General features: G+C 44.3%; 1 protein-coding gene across 3 annotated transcripts in view; it reads right to left on the bottom strand.

The window, feature by feature from the left end:
- The window catches only part of PLCL1 (phospholipase C like 1 (inactive)), a 211302-nt gene that overhangs the window by 97754 nt on the left and 100128 nt on the right, over positions 1-13420 (bottom strand). The window contains exon 2 of one of the 3 annotated variants that reach the window (XM_064515163.1): positions 11699-11757. The exons of the other annotated variants lie outside the window; for them this stretch is intronic. The gene's annotated coding sequence lies outside the window, so the exon portion shown is untranslated. The remainder of the gene's footprint in view (positions 1-11698; positions 11758-13420) is intronic. 3 annotated transcript variants of the gene reach the window in all.

Raw genomic sequence — 13420 nt, 5'->3', positions numbered from 1 at the left:
CAGGAAGGGGCCTTTCCCTCTCAGAGCACAGCGCATGGTGCGCACAGTTCTCTGTACTCCTGCATTTCCACCTGTTACACATGCAATCCCTCTTCCAGCTCAGCATCTCTCTCTGCAACTCAGCTTGCACTTCTGGCTTCTCTCGCCAAATCACTTGGATCAGACTTTTTTATAGTAGTTCAAGCTAGAATTAAAACCTATTTGGTGAATATTAATGTATAAAAATTACAGTTTGGGTGTGTTTTTTTTCCTTATTTATGTAAATGATGTTCTTAGTTCCTTGATGCATTACCTTACTTTTGGCTGAATGAAAGCTGGAGTGATTTACATCATTCTGCAACCTGACTTCCTCATTACTTACCGCACTGCAGTATGCAAACACTACCAACAAAACCTTGCACTCGGCCAACAACAGATATGGGAAGATAGAAATGGATCTCATTGTTCATATGTGCACATTAAAGAATATATTTCATCTGCTTTTAATCCACTTTAAGGCTTAACTAATACGATGCAAGTTTTTTGGATTTTGTTTTTAATCAAAAGGATGCACATCACTAGTTCAAATGATTTAGAGCACCGTTGCTTTAATCATGAAGGCACATAACCCTAACAAAAACAAGTTGAAAAATCTACCAGCAGTTAAACCATACTAAGTAGCATTGTATTTTTAGCCTTAAATATTTTGTTGACAGAGTCCACAATACACTGTTCTTTCTTTTCTAACCTGCAACCAGCATCAAATCAACCTGACCTATTAACTATGGTCACTCTTTTTGGCCCTTTTTAAATACTGAAGTAAACTAAGAGTCCCCAGGACTCTTTAGAATTTCCCCAGTTTTCCAAGATTTGTTGAAAACTAACATTACTGTTTCACGGAGCCCTGCAGTTAACCTCCGGAGGTCTCCTGGGTATTAGTTCCCAGCACCTGTGGATTTCAAAGTATTTTACCAGATGCTGCCCCATAACCTCTTCTGCTGCAGACGGTATCTTTTCTGTTCCACACATCCCATCATGGGGAAGGGAGACATGCTGCCATTTGGCTCGAGTATGGAAAAGAAATAACCCCTCAACATCTCTGCTTCTTCTACATCATTATTTACAATTATACCATGCACCTAACTGACAAACATATAGCAGGCCTAGAGTGTCAGATGAATCTTATGCTTTTAAACGATCTGTTTTTAACCCCACTGACTGCTAATATTTGAGTAATTTCTAAAACTTCTTCTTCACCTCCCATTTTAACTGAAGAGGTGTTGTCAGTGACTGCATGAGAAGCCCAGCAAGACGCCTGCCCAGTCAGGTGTTTCCCCCCTGCCCACTGAACAGCTCTCCATACAGAGCCAAGCAGCCTGCTCTCTCCTGAGACCCAGCGCCCTGGAACAAATGCCCATCTCTTCATCTTGTGTTACTTACATATACACAACAGGCTAAATTGTTTTTACTACAAAATATTTATAAATAATACTTCACAGATACAGCTACTTGCGTACAGGCACATAATATTCTTGTATTGGCACATAACTATGTACATATATAGACATGTAAGTATAAATATACATTCCTGTGCATAGATGAACAGGCAGTTGTGGCTTCTCACATATGGATACGGAAGAAAGACAAGCTGAATGCTTGTTAAATAAGCAACTGCTTTGAAGTACTTCATAAACATACTTAGCATAATGCAATTTGCATCCTGACTGGGATTTCCAGGAACTACCAGAAGATAAACAAAGTGTTTACATTTGTTTCTGGAAACACTAGAAGACTCCTACTTTCTATTTTACACAGCACCAGTATTTTAGTTCCATGACCTGTCATTTAATTTTTCTAAAATGTGACATTTAATTGGTATCATCTCCATGCATCCCCTCCTCATGCCATCACATCAGCAAGCTGCCTTCTGTACAGGATAGCTTTAATCTCCAAGGGGAGGGAGGGAGTGTGCGAGGGTGAGTATGGGCATCCTACAGAATAATTTGCACACATTACCAGGGAACTTCAAAAAAGATCTTGAGTCACTGTATCGCACCACGTTCACTGCAATGACTGTACCTTCGCCAGGTCTATTTGTTCAGACGGAATATTGTGTTTGTTGCTTGATAGTGAATAGCCTTCCTAGCTGAGTTATCCAAACAGCAAAAAGCCCCTTGAACAATAGGGAGAAACAATAGCTTGTCAGCAGCACAACTGCCAGAGGATCTACAAAATGGAGAGAAATAATCTTCCGAAGGGATCTGACGCCTTGATATTGCAGCTTCCAGCGTATACCATGGATTGTGCTCTTAGAAAGCAGTGCCCAAGTCAGTGTGTCAAACTGACCTTAAAGAGCTCTGAAGTTCATTGAAGGCAAAACTCATTAAACCTGTGCATGTCTCAGACCAAACTGGGCTGGAGACACCAAGCTTTGCCCCCAAGGGGGGGATGAGCCAGGCTGGGTCAGGGCAGACAGGGGTCCAGCAGCCAGCCCCAGCGCTGGACACTCGTGGGGCCAGATGGCACGAGCACAGCTGGACCCGTGGACAGGGGACAGCCTTCCCTGGCCTGGGCCAGGCTTTGCCTGTGCTCCCTCGGTCTCAAACACGGGAATAAAAGGAAAGAAATGGTGAAACCTGGCCCAGAAGGAGCTGCCACCCCTCGGGGAAGGTAGGCTGCCTTGCAGGTGCTATTTTGAGTCGGCTGCATCTCCTCCCCTGGACTAAGGCTGCACCAGCAACTGCTATACATGGTCACAGATGTTGCTGCCTAATTCCTCTACAGTCATTTGTGGTTTTAGTAATTTTTAAAGGCAGCTAGAAGGGGCGATGGACTCCTTTGTATTAGTTTTACAGAGACATAGGAATAAATAAATAACGTATCATATTTCAGACCTATCTTTCGCATTACGTAAGCAATGAGACTCCTTTCTTCTTCCAGAAAACTTCCAGTCTTTCTCCGACACTCCAAAATAGCAAGGGGGGTACAATTAAACTTGAAGAGTTACAGCGCATACCTTCTAAATCTTTGGGCTCACCCACAAAGCTGAGGCGTATTTGTAACTGTCATTTCTAAAGCAGCAAGCAGCCTGCACGTACCGCTATCACCAGCTATGTATGTGCTTTCTAATGCTTCTCACTTTCCATTCCTATCTATTAGTTTTTCTTCCTCTTACTTGAAGGAGCAAACAATCTCGGTGACATGCTGGAGTAAAGCTGAAAAAACTATTACATAAGTCAAATCATACTCATTTTATTCATTTAGGCAATCTCTCTGAACTCACTAATCAGATTTGTATTAGTGCTCTTTGTCTGTACTAGCCGGATGCTACAGAAAAAGCCCTTATAAATAATTGATATTTCAGGAAAAACATACCCTTTGGGAGCTATTCTGCTCCTAGAGATCTTTCCCCCATTTCTCTTCTCTCTCCTTTATTGCTAAGGACGTTTGTAGACAACAGGATCATTGCTTCTTCAGTGAACATCTGCTATTAAAAGCTATCTCCCAAGTGAGCCAAATCTTGCTCGCCTTAGTCACACAAATAGTTTTATTGACTTCAATAGAACTATTTGTATGAAGCAAAGAGGACTCGACCTCTACTGATCGTTTTGAGTGCCGTGTCCCTGCAGGCTGCTTTTGATACTCCTGTGATCCCACGCGCTAACGTTTAAAAGTAGCCGTCATTTAAACAGACAAATGCTGAAGAAACAAGGTTCCTGCTTTTATACGCAACTCCAGAGAAACCAGGAATAGGGGACAATAACAGAAGACAGAGAATAAAAGCTTTTCCTTGCCATAATGTTTGTATCAGATTTCAGTCCTGTTTTGCATTAAGTTTCTGCCAATATTGTTTTTCTTCCCAATGCATAAAATAGGCATAGCTGTAACTCAACAGGAGAATGCTGGAAACTCGGCTCTCTTGCTCGGCGCTCCCGACCCCAGCTCAGGCGAGCGGGCGGCAGCGGCTGCTCTGCCGCAGTGCCGCGCTGGCCCGTCGCGGGGACACGCAGTGGCAAGGTTCTGCAAAAGGGACCAATCACACCAGGTGGCAAATCTGCACTCTCTTAAGGGATGCTACAAAAACAGGTATTACACTGAAGCCTAATGCTATTATGTTTCATAGATGCATGACTTCATACGTAAAAGTAAAATCTGACAATTTTTCAAATGGCTTAGTTCAAAAGACTGTCTATATGAAACAACTACTTTCTACTGCTAGCTCAGACTGCAGCAATGGACATGCTTGGTGAGATCTGTAACCGTTTCCTTTGTATTTGTACAACTTGTATGTGATAAATCCAGTGCTTACAAACACAGAAATTAGCCACGCAGTACTCAGTGCAGGACTCCTCTCTTTAGCCATAAGCCATCACAGCTTCACATTTACAACTTGGTTGTAACACTACATCCTGTCCGAGCTGGACTCTCCACCTATGCAAGACTTCAGTCCGGGCCTGCTTTTTCTTTCAAGCAAATACTGGAAACCAGCCCGTTGCTGCACAGATGGGTATGTGCAACATGGGGTACGCTGCAGCTCCTACAGCGCTACCCTTGCACGGCTGATTCATTCGGAAATGGTCTAAAGCGTCCAATGTTTTCCTGTCACAACTACAACAAGCTAATTCCTCCAAAAGTGACAGCAAATCCACTAAGCAGTGCAGTCCGTCTGCTCAGTCTTTCTGGGAAGAAGCGAATTTGCTGCAAATCCTTTTAATGCTGTCCACCACATGTTGGCTCAGTAAGTACCAGTGCCACTGCAATGGAGAACACTGTCAAAACATTCATTGCTTTACTTCTGATGATAATAGTTGTTTTCATGCACATGACATGCAAAATACTTTAATCTATCTAGACTTTAAAACAGTTTGAGGTTTTATTTTGACTACAGAACTCAATATTTACAGTAGAGGCTTTTTATGGTAGTCAAAACACTTGCCATTTTAATCTTCTTAATTCATGAGTCATGCCAAATGCAGCTTTTTAGGACAGTGCTTTATCTTTGGACCTTTACTCTGTTGTGCTCTTTCTGAGGGCTACTGCACTGGCACGACCTAGACGAAACCCCAGCTCGGATTTTACCCGCTCTCATATGTTTACAGCAATTCACCTGTGATCGTTCCTGGAGCACGGACAGCTCCTGCATCCCGAGAAGCAGACCCCACAGGTCTGAAATCGTGCGGCTGGGGCTTCAGTGGGCTGCGGGGGCACACCCACTGCCGCTCACCGGCTCAGCGGGGCAGGAGCGAGCCGCCGCAGCACCCGGCTCTCGGCAGAGAGGGTGCCCGCGCCGAGCCGAGGCTGCTGGAGCAGCGACGGCGGCCTCCAATGAGGGAAGGATAACGAGGCCGGGAACAGGAGGCTGGCTCAGAGACGGAGACAGTGGTGTATTTGCCGGAGTCCCAGTCATCTTCTATGGAGCTGACTGTATTTCTTCCAGCTCCTTTTAAGGTATTTACAGGCTAACTGGTACAAAAAACAGACAACGAAATGGAAACCACTGGGAAACGAGGTATGATGTCACTAGTGGGAAATTAGCAGCTCCCTGACCCGAACTCCCTCCGCATGTTTAAGGGGATTACTGATACTTCGTCGGAAGCCTCAAAGAGCTGACGGACATTCTGCTCAAACACACACACGCCTGCTTGGGAAAAACGTATCCATCCACCTCCTCTTTTCCATGTTAATAACCTAGCCGCCTGAGAAGTCATTTGCTCGTGTTCATTGATTTCCCAAACGAAGCCACGTTCCCCAGGCTGTGATGTCACTTGTTGCCACAGCAACGGTACCACATCAGAGGCCGCTAGCTAAGCAGGTGGAGGAGAGCCTTCAGGCTGCCTGGCGCTCCCAAAAGTCTCTCTGCAGCAGAAAAGAGCTTTTAGAAGTCGCCTGAAAGCTGGCTCTGAACAGGCTTATAAAAGACTGCGCAGTGACAGTATTTCTGATCATTTCTCACAGGCAGCGGTCAAATCACGAATTCAGACGTCCTCTCGACAGGAGCGCCTGGCAAAGCCCTCGCGCGCGCCCCGCTCGGAGGGACGCAGCGTTGCCGCCAGCCCCCTCCTGCCACCACGCTCCTCAGCGCTGCTTCCCTTCTCCTGTGGAACGCTCGGAAGATAAGCACCTTCCATGGGGATCATTCACCTAACGAACCTCTCATATAACAAAAGCACAAGATGATAAATGGCTTCCTATTCAGCAGGTTGCTAAATCTCTATTGCCATAAATTCCTGCTCTAGCTCCAGTCCACATTAGCAAGGCATATACTTTGCTTAGCAAAGCTTCAAATTGCTACAAGAAGCTGGGTAAGTCTTTTCCTATTAGCAGAGTATATAAACCGAGAAGGGATGCTTCGGGTACATTAAGGACTTTAATTATTCATTAGCTTGACTAATTAATCTGCTGTTCAGTATAAGTAATATTATTTTCTACTTTAAAGTAGCCTCAGAACTCATGCAGATATACACGAAGAATTGATAGTGCAAATATTTTTTCCTCTTATTACTGCATTAGGCTGTGCATAAAACTTTCTTTTGACACCTAAGTACTTTCCCATTGAGGTAACACAGTATGGGTTCAGATCATCTCTGCCAATAAACAATATTTTCCATTTTAATGATCTCTATCCTTCAGAGATTTCCCTCTGCTTTATAATTCCATTGTCTAACCATTCGCAGGTCTCGCCAGCACCTGCAACCTGTTGTCAACCATGACTTGATTTACTTTGCTACTAATGCTGCTTCTTGGGCCTTTCAGTCTATGCTTAAACATAAACTACATTGACAGCTACAGAGCCTTGACTGACAGCTCCCCATGTCTCCTTTGCTGAGTTTAGCCTGTAAGTGTTGAGTACAGTCTCAGGAAGACACACAGCTGCCATCACTAAAGATGTCTCGGTGACAGGCAGCCTCCCGGAAATACTCTGTGTGTGTCTTCCCAAACCCCCAGATGCTCCCCAAAGACGACACGAATATAATTTGGCCAATGGTCCCTATACAAAGCATTGGAGAACACGCAACAAATTTAAATTACAGCACATAACTAGACATACCACAGAACCTTGTTCTTCCTGAAGAAGAATACAAGACTCTCCAATTAACGCCCTAGATCTGTTTAGTGAGTACACTGATTTCTACAGTATTCAGCCTGTGCTGTGCTGCCTTATTGCTGTTGCGATTTAGAGTTAAACTGCAGGAACCAAACATGCTGCCCTTATAGGAGCAGGGCAACTGGGCCAGCAGGTCCCTCTGTCCCTGCCCAGGGAAGACGCCAGGGGTGCGAGTGCGGGGCAGCGAGGCAGAGGCTGGGCCCGTCGCGGGGCCGCTCTCGCAGGAAGCCTTGGGCTGGCCCAGGGGTAGGAAACCTGCCACGATGGGACACCTCTGCAGGGGGGTCCCTGACGATTTCGCCAGTGACGATATTCTGATGCACCGGCAGACCACGATTCTGCAAAACAGAAACCCCAAGGTAGACATGAAGTTATTTATCTTGCCAGATTTTCAGATTCAGCTCCCATTAGCCATTAGCCATATTGACTTGAAGCTTAATCCTGTAAAACCCTTGCTGCTCCGGCTACCACCCAGCATAGATCTGACCTACAGGCTTAAATACTTAAGTTACTCCCTGATCACTGCAGAACTATGCTTGTGCCTGCCTAATGCATGCCTAAGTCTCCTGCTGAACTGGCGCTTATGGAGACCCTGAGGGGGGGGAAAAAATCTTGTTCCGCATTAACAAATCATTACTTAACAAACTATTCCATATGAAACATGAGCAATTAACTTCAACGAATTCTTACTTGTAATTTAAATTTAATTACATTTAGAATTTAAGAATGTATTGCTTTTTCCTAGCTATTTGCCCTTTCTTATAATCATGTACACATGAAAAAATCTCAAGCCTCATTCGAACCCAAAGTGACATTGGTATGTATCCTTTGCCCAGATGTTCCAAGAACACAAGGAAATTTGCAGTCTATAAGATATTGCAGATGTTACCTAGACTAGGAAAGTGGAGAGTTCCAAAAGTATGTTCAATTCTCCATTTAAATTTGACAAGTGGAAAATTATTTTCATTCGTGCAATTAGCTACAACTCTAGGAATATTTTCCTACTGTGTTCACCCGGCAACAGCGAGAGCTCAGCCAGTACAGCAGAAACAAAGCAAGTTGAAACAAACCCATTTATGTCTAGTTCTGCTCCTTCGTCTTCCATGAGCGGGAAGAATCACATATGATGGACAGCTACCAACCTCTTGAAATCAAATCAGTTTCTTTCAAAGAACATTTGTATTTTGTAAACCAATTAAATTGCATGAATAGTACAAGCATGAATAGGCTTTTGTTTTATTCAAATTAAGATATTTTGGATTTGGAAAGATGCAAATAAATACAACAAAAAAGGTAACAAGGGTACTGTGGAAAATTATGGAGCCAGCAGGAATTCAATTGCATGCCTGCTTGATTGAAAGTTTGGGGTCTTTCCTATATTGCTTCCAATTTAAAAAAAAAAATCACACATCCCTTGTTTCCCAAATATGTTCAGGAAAATAAGTTGGTTGAACTGGTCCTCACATGGCTTTTAATTGCGGTTGCATGCTATCTGGATTCTTTTATTTTTATGGAAATGCAAGAACAGTTGCACATAACCCTTCATGAACCAGCACGTTTTAACCAAGACTGGATCAAAATCTGCAGTCTTCCTGCAACAGAAAAATCCTGCAGAATTTAACAGTGCACCACAACCCTTCTAAAAACAGTTTAAAGAAAGTCTAAACTGACCGGTGGAGTTCTACAGCACTGTACTCAATGGCTTAAAAAGCAAAGCTCTCCATCACATCAAGTTTTTAAAGCAGATTTTTAGTACTCTATTTCATTCCCATAAGCCAAATCCCTCCATCAGTTTTAAAACAGAACCTGCTACTGACACAAGCAAGGGATGCTGCTTCCACCGCCGCTGCAGGCTGGTGCTCGGAGCCTCCCGCCCTCACCCTCATCCTTCATCCTCCCCACAGCCACGCAGAGGCCTCGTACCCCCCACTCACTAATTCTCAGTCGCTTCAGCTTGCTCGAGTTCATTGGGATTTTTGCCAAAATTAAAAAAAAAAAAAAAAAAAAAAAAAAGGATACTAAGAGGCCAGCTTGCAAAAATGCATGCATGTCAACAGCCTTTCTCATTTCAGAAATCACATTAATTAATGAAACTGTTCACGAGGCAGGTGCTCCAGATATGCGGAGCCTTGCTGTATGAGCCTGGAACAGGGCCCTCGGTCTCCTGTGCCTCATCTGATTCCCATGGAAATCAACAGGGGTTTGCCAGTGCTACCGGGAGCTGTCAGATAGGCATGATCTGCTCTGGGGACAAGACATCTATTAATAAGGCATCTTTAATTAATCATCTTCTGGGTGGGAACTCACTGAAATGAAATGAGCACAGTCAGAGTAGAGCCTTACAGGCTAATGAGAATAAAGAATAAGAACATGAGTCAAAGTAATAACCTAGTTTGACCATGAACAGGAGACTTCCCCTTTCTCTCAGCGAAGAAAACCGTAAAGGACCTTAGACACCAGGAATGCCTGACGAGTCCCACTCTGCCATCCTTTCTAAGGCAACCCCCAGGCCCTGGGGTCTCCGCTGTGCACACAAACCATCCGCTCACCTCAACAGACCCTCTAGCCCTGCACGCCAACAGCCAGAAGCGGCAGTGCTCATACTGCCTGCGCTGTGCAAAAGGCAAAGGACGGTGGGCCCCCTCCAGCTGCCGGGGTGCCCCGCCGGGCCAGCTCTGGGACAGCAGCCCAAGGCGCCGGTCCTGGGAGGCGCCGAGTCCCTCTGAGCAGTAATTCCCAGCGCTGGCAATCAGCGGCGCTCAGCAACGGGGACACAGCAGTACAGGCTGCTGCCTCCAGAAGGATAAAAGCACAGGCTAACCACACAGGACACAGCAAGAAACTGCCCGCGCAAACAAGGGCTTATGGCAAAAACAGAGACCCGGTTGCAAAAATCATGCTGACTGTAGCAACAGGAATTCGAAGCACTGTTCATGTCACTCGTCAGACCTGCTCCATGGCCTTGTCTGCTCGTGGCCCTACAAGTGGCACAGGGCCGAAGCACTTGGGGAGCGAGCTGAAAGCCTGCCCCAAGAGTGTGGGGGCGGGGGGAGGACCAAGAAAACAAAAACCCCAACCAACCAAAAAAACAACCCCGGAACAATTTACAGACTTCTGCAGAGGCGGCAGGTCACCTGTTTGTAAACTAAAGGCATCTCAATCCAGCTGGCAGGGAGGACAACTGTGCTGCTGCACCTTCTCGTCACTCCGACAGAGCAGGTTTCCAGAGAGGAGCCACGTGTGACACAGGCTCCACCGGAGGAAACGCAAGAGCACTGGGAAACGGCCGAGCCAGCTGGCCTGCATAATGCAGTAGCTTTATAACAGCTCCTGCACGGGAATAAACATGCTGCAATTAACACCTATGAACCTTGGAGCGTATTAAAGCACATTTGGAGTAAGTTAAAGCTGGCAGCACCCACCCACAAGGAAAGGTTCTGGGTTTAGACAACCTTCTTTAATATTTAAACAACAGCTGAGGATTTGGCCCAGCAAGTTTGAAGAAAACTCAAAGGAATCCATCGTCTTGGGCTTCACAGCAGAGGTTTGTGGGATGGAACAACTGCAATTTAGAATTTTCCTTTTGAATTTCCACTGGATAAAACAGATCCAACTATTACAATGGGATAAATTCAAGCTCATGATGAGGTGCTACACCAGAAAAACTGCAGCTGCCTGAGGAAGCTATTCAGAAACTACTCAGCACACAGTTCCCTGTCACAGGGCCTATGCTGGAAGCTCACTCACATTCAGAGAGGCTTTACATTTAAGCACAACATACTAAAGTCCTTGAATTAGCTCCCCTCATCCCCCAATCCAGCTGAGTTAGCATTATTCCTACTTTTGCCAGCAGAAAATACTCGCACTGGAACATGAAGGGAATGGGGCTGCCACCAATATGCCGATGGTTGGATCTGCAGTAGAAATTCTCCGCCTAGTCACATCCCACCAGGCCCTAACGTTGACAAATAAAAACACCCATTTAAAACACAAAATTAAATCACCCCCTCCATAGCAAAGAGGAACCATTCAAAATGTAAATTCTCTAGCTTGTTTCATTAATTGTTGCTTTTAAAGAAAAACATGCACCAGGAAGACAGGTCGCTGCTTAATAGGTTCATACACTGTGAATACAACTCTGTCACCAGCCTATTTCCCTTTTTCTATCAAGGATATGCAAGTCTATTACCCATCTCTCAAAATGATGTTTTCTTATTCAAATTACAACTATTTAGGATGGCATAAAAAGCATTCTTATACACGTCAGTGACGTGGTGGCATGCTAACACTGCAGAGCCATGGATACCTGGAGAAACAGGCACATCTAATTCAGAGGATTATTGAAACAGTTTTCCTTCCTGCTTGCACAGATGAAGGCAAAACTGAATTTAAGAACAGCAGAGGGATAACTTACAACTGTGTCCTCAAAAGAGTAATCCTAACATATTATTTTCCCTTCCTTTGACTCTAGTGTTAGTAGGCTTCAAACTATAACAAGTCTGACAACCAATTTCAGGGGCATGCTGGGCCCACGAGGCAGGAACTGTGGAAAGCCTGCACGCACACTCTGCAAACCTCATGGGACAACCAAGTAACTAAGAAAAGCAAACCTACCTTAGGAAGCTTACAGTCACTATCCACATCTGCTTGTCCACTGGAAAACTGTTACACGTCTGCAAACCAAAAAGAATTGAAAACTCCTTTCGTGTTTTACTGTGTCTGCATGAAGTCATCCAGAGCCAAAGCAGCGTGATACTGTCAACCATAGAGGTACTGGCAGTACCTGGGAAAAGGTAGGCCCTGCAACTTTGGAGGAGAAATAGTAGTAAGAAAGCCCCTTCATTACCGTTACATCTATTAGGAATACAAGCTTTCTGCACACAGCAAAAGTAGGGATGACAAAAGTAGGGATTACTATCTTCCATGAAGGACAACTCCCTGTTTCCAAGCATGGCTACTTCCTTCCTTCCCTCCTATGTTTCCCCACAGCAGCTTCCAAATCCTGCTCCAACAACCCTAGGGTGAAACCATGGCTCCACTGACATCAGTGGGAAATCTGCCACTGGCTCTACTTGGATCAGTATTTCTTCCTGCTTTGGGAGGGAGCTTTGCCCAAGTGCTACAAGACTTGGTCCAAAAAGAGCTGGCTTCTTCTGTCAAGAGGAGAACTCTTCCCTTTGCCCAACTGCCATAGTGATAGCAAGATTTTTTTTTTTCCTATTAACTTTAGCCACGATAGATGTTCTGTGGAAGTTGAACACTATATCTGAAAAATGGTCTCTGGAATAATTTCAGAATTCAACGGTACTATGTTCTCCAAACAGCCTGCATATACAGGTGGCACTGCCTGCCCAGAATGTGACAACATTTCCTTGAAGTTGCTAGTATTGTGCTCCTCTGGGTATGAATTCCAGCTCTCCTCATTCTTCCCAATTAAAACCTTCTCTTTGGATAAGGGAGTAGATTACCACAAAGGGCAGCTCTAGTCAACAGTCGTATTAATAATGATAACACTAACAACACAGTCATTTGCATCAGGTTTCCATCTCTCTGACTGCACACACATTCACTCATTAAACCATCTCATACCTGGCTGGTCAGCTAAATATGGATCACGTCCCCTACTTCTTTTGTGTTTTATAAGCTAGGAAGCATCAGTGAAATTAAGGGACTTGCTTGCAGCAGAGTCCAGAACTCTCATTTTCCAAACTTCAGACTAGTGTTTTACCTTCCAGATTTGCTTCCTCCAATTCTTCCCCCGCCTCCTTTCTTTTTTTTTTTTTTTTTTTTCCTTTTTTTTTTTTTTGGCTCAGGCCCTATTCCAACAGTAATCACGCAAGCAGCTGCCTTCCTTGTTAAGGTCATTTTTTGACTTAGCTAAAAAGACTAATTTAAGCAAAAAGTATTTTACGAACACCTACAATCAGACTTTTCATGGGTACTGATACTAGCTGTATAGATTTTATGAAGCATTCCCAGACTAGTATTTGCAACACTGTAAGGGAACTTCAGTCCTTCAAATGGTTTACTTGCTGACACCGTCTGCTAAATTTATCAGGAAAATGTTAATTACTGTTGTTGTCATATTCAAACAGACAGTTGATGTCAGATCTTCTACAGCAGCTCCCACAGAGAGCCTAAACTTACCATTTGCATGGAAAGATGGAAACTTAAATTATTAAAACAAACACCTTTCCAAACTGAACATGACATAACCCGTGGCATTTTATAGCCATTCCCATTTTTAAACAGATGCAACTGTCTTTTTTACAGCCTCCAGTATGCTTCTCTTGTAAGCAGCTAGATGCAACAGCCAGACAGGCCAATATCCTTACC

This window comes from Dromaius novaehollandiae, chromosome 7 (assembly GCF_036370855.1).
Source record: "Dromaius novaehollandiae isolate bDroNov1 chromosome 7, bDroNov1.hap1, whole genome shotgun sequence".
NCBI lineage: Eukaryota > Metazoa > Chordata > Aves > Casuariiformes > Dromaiidae > Dromaius > Dromaius novaehollandiae.
Note: the sequence above shows the minus strand (reverse complement) of the source record. Positions and strands in the feature narration are given on the sequence as shown.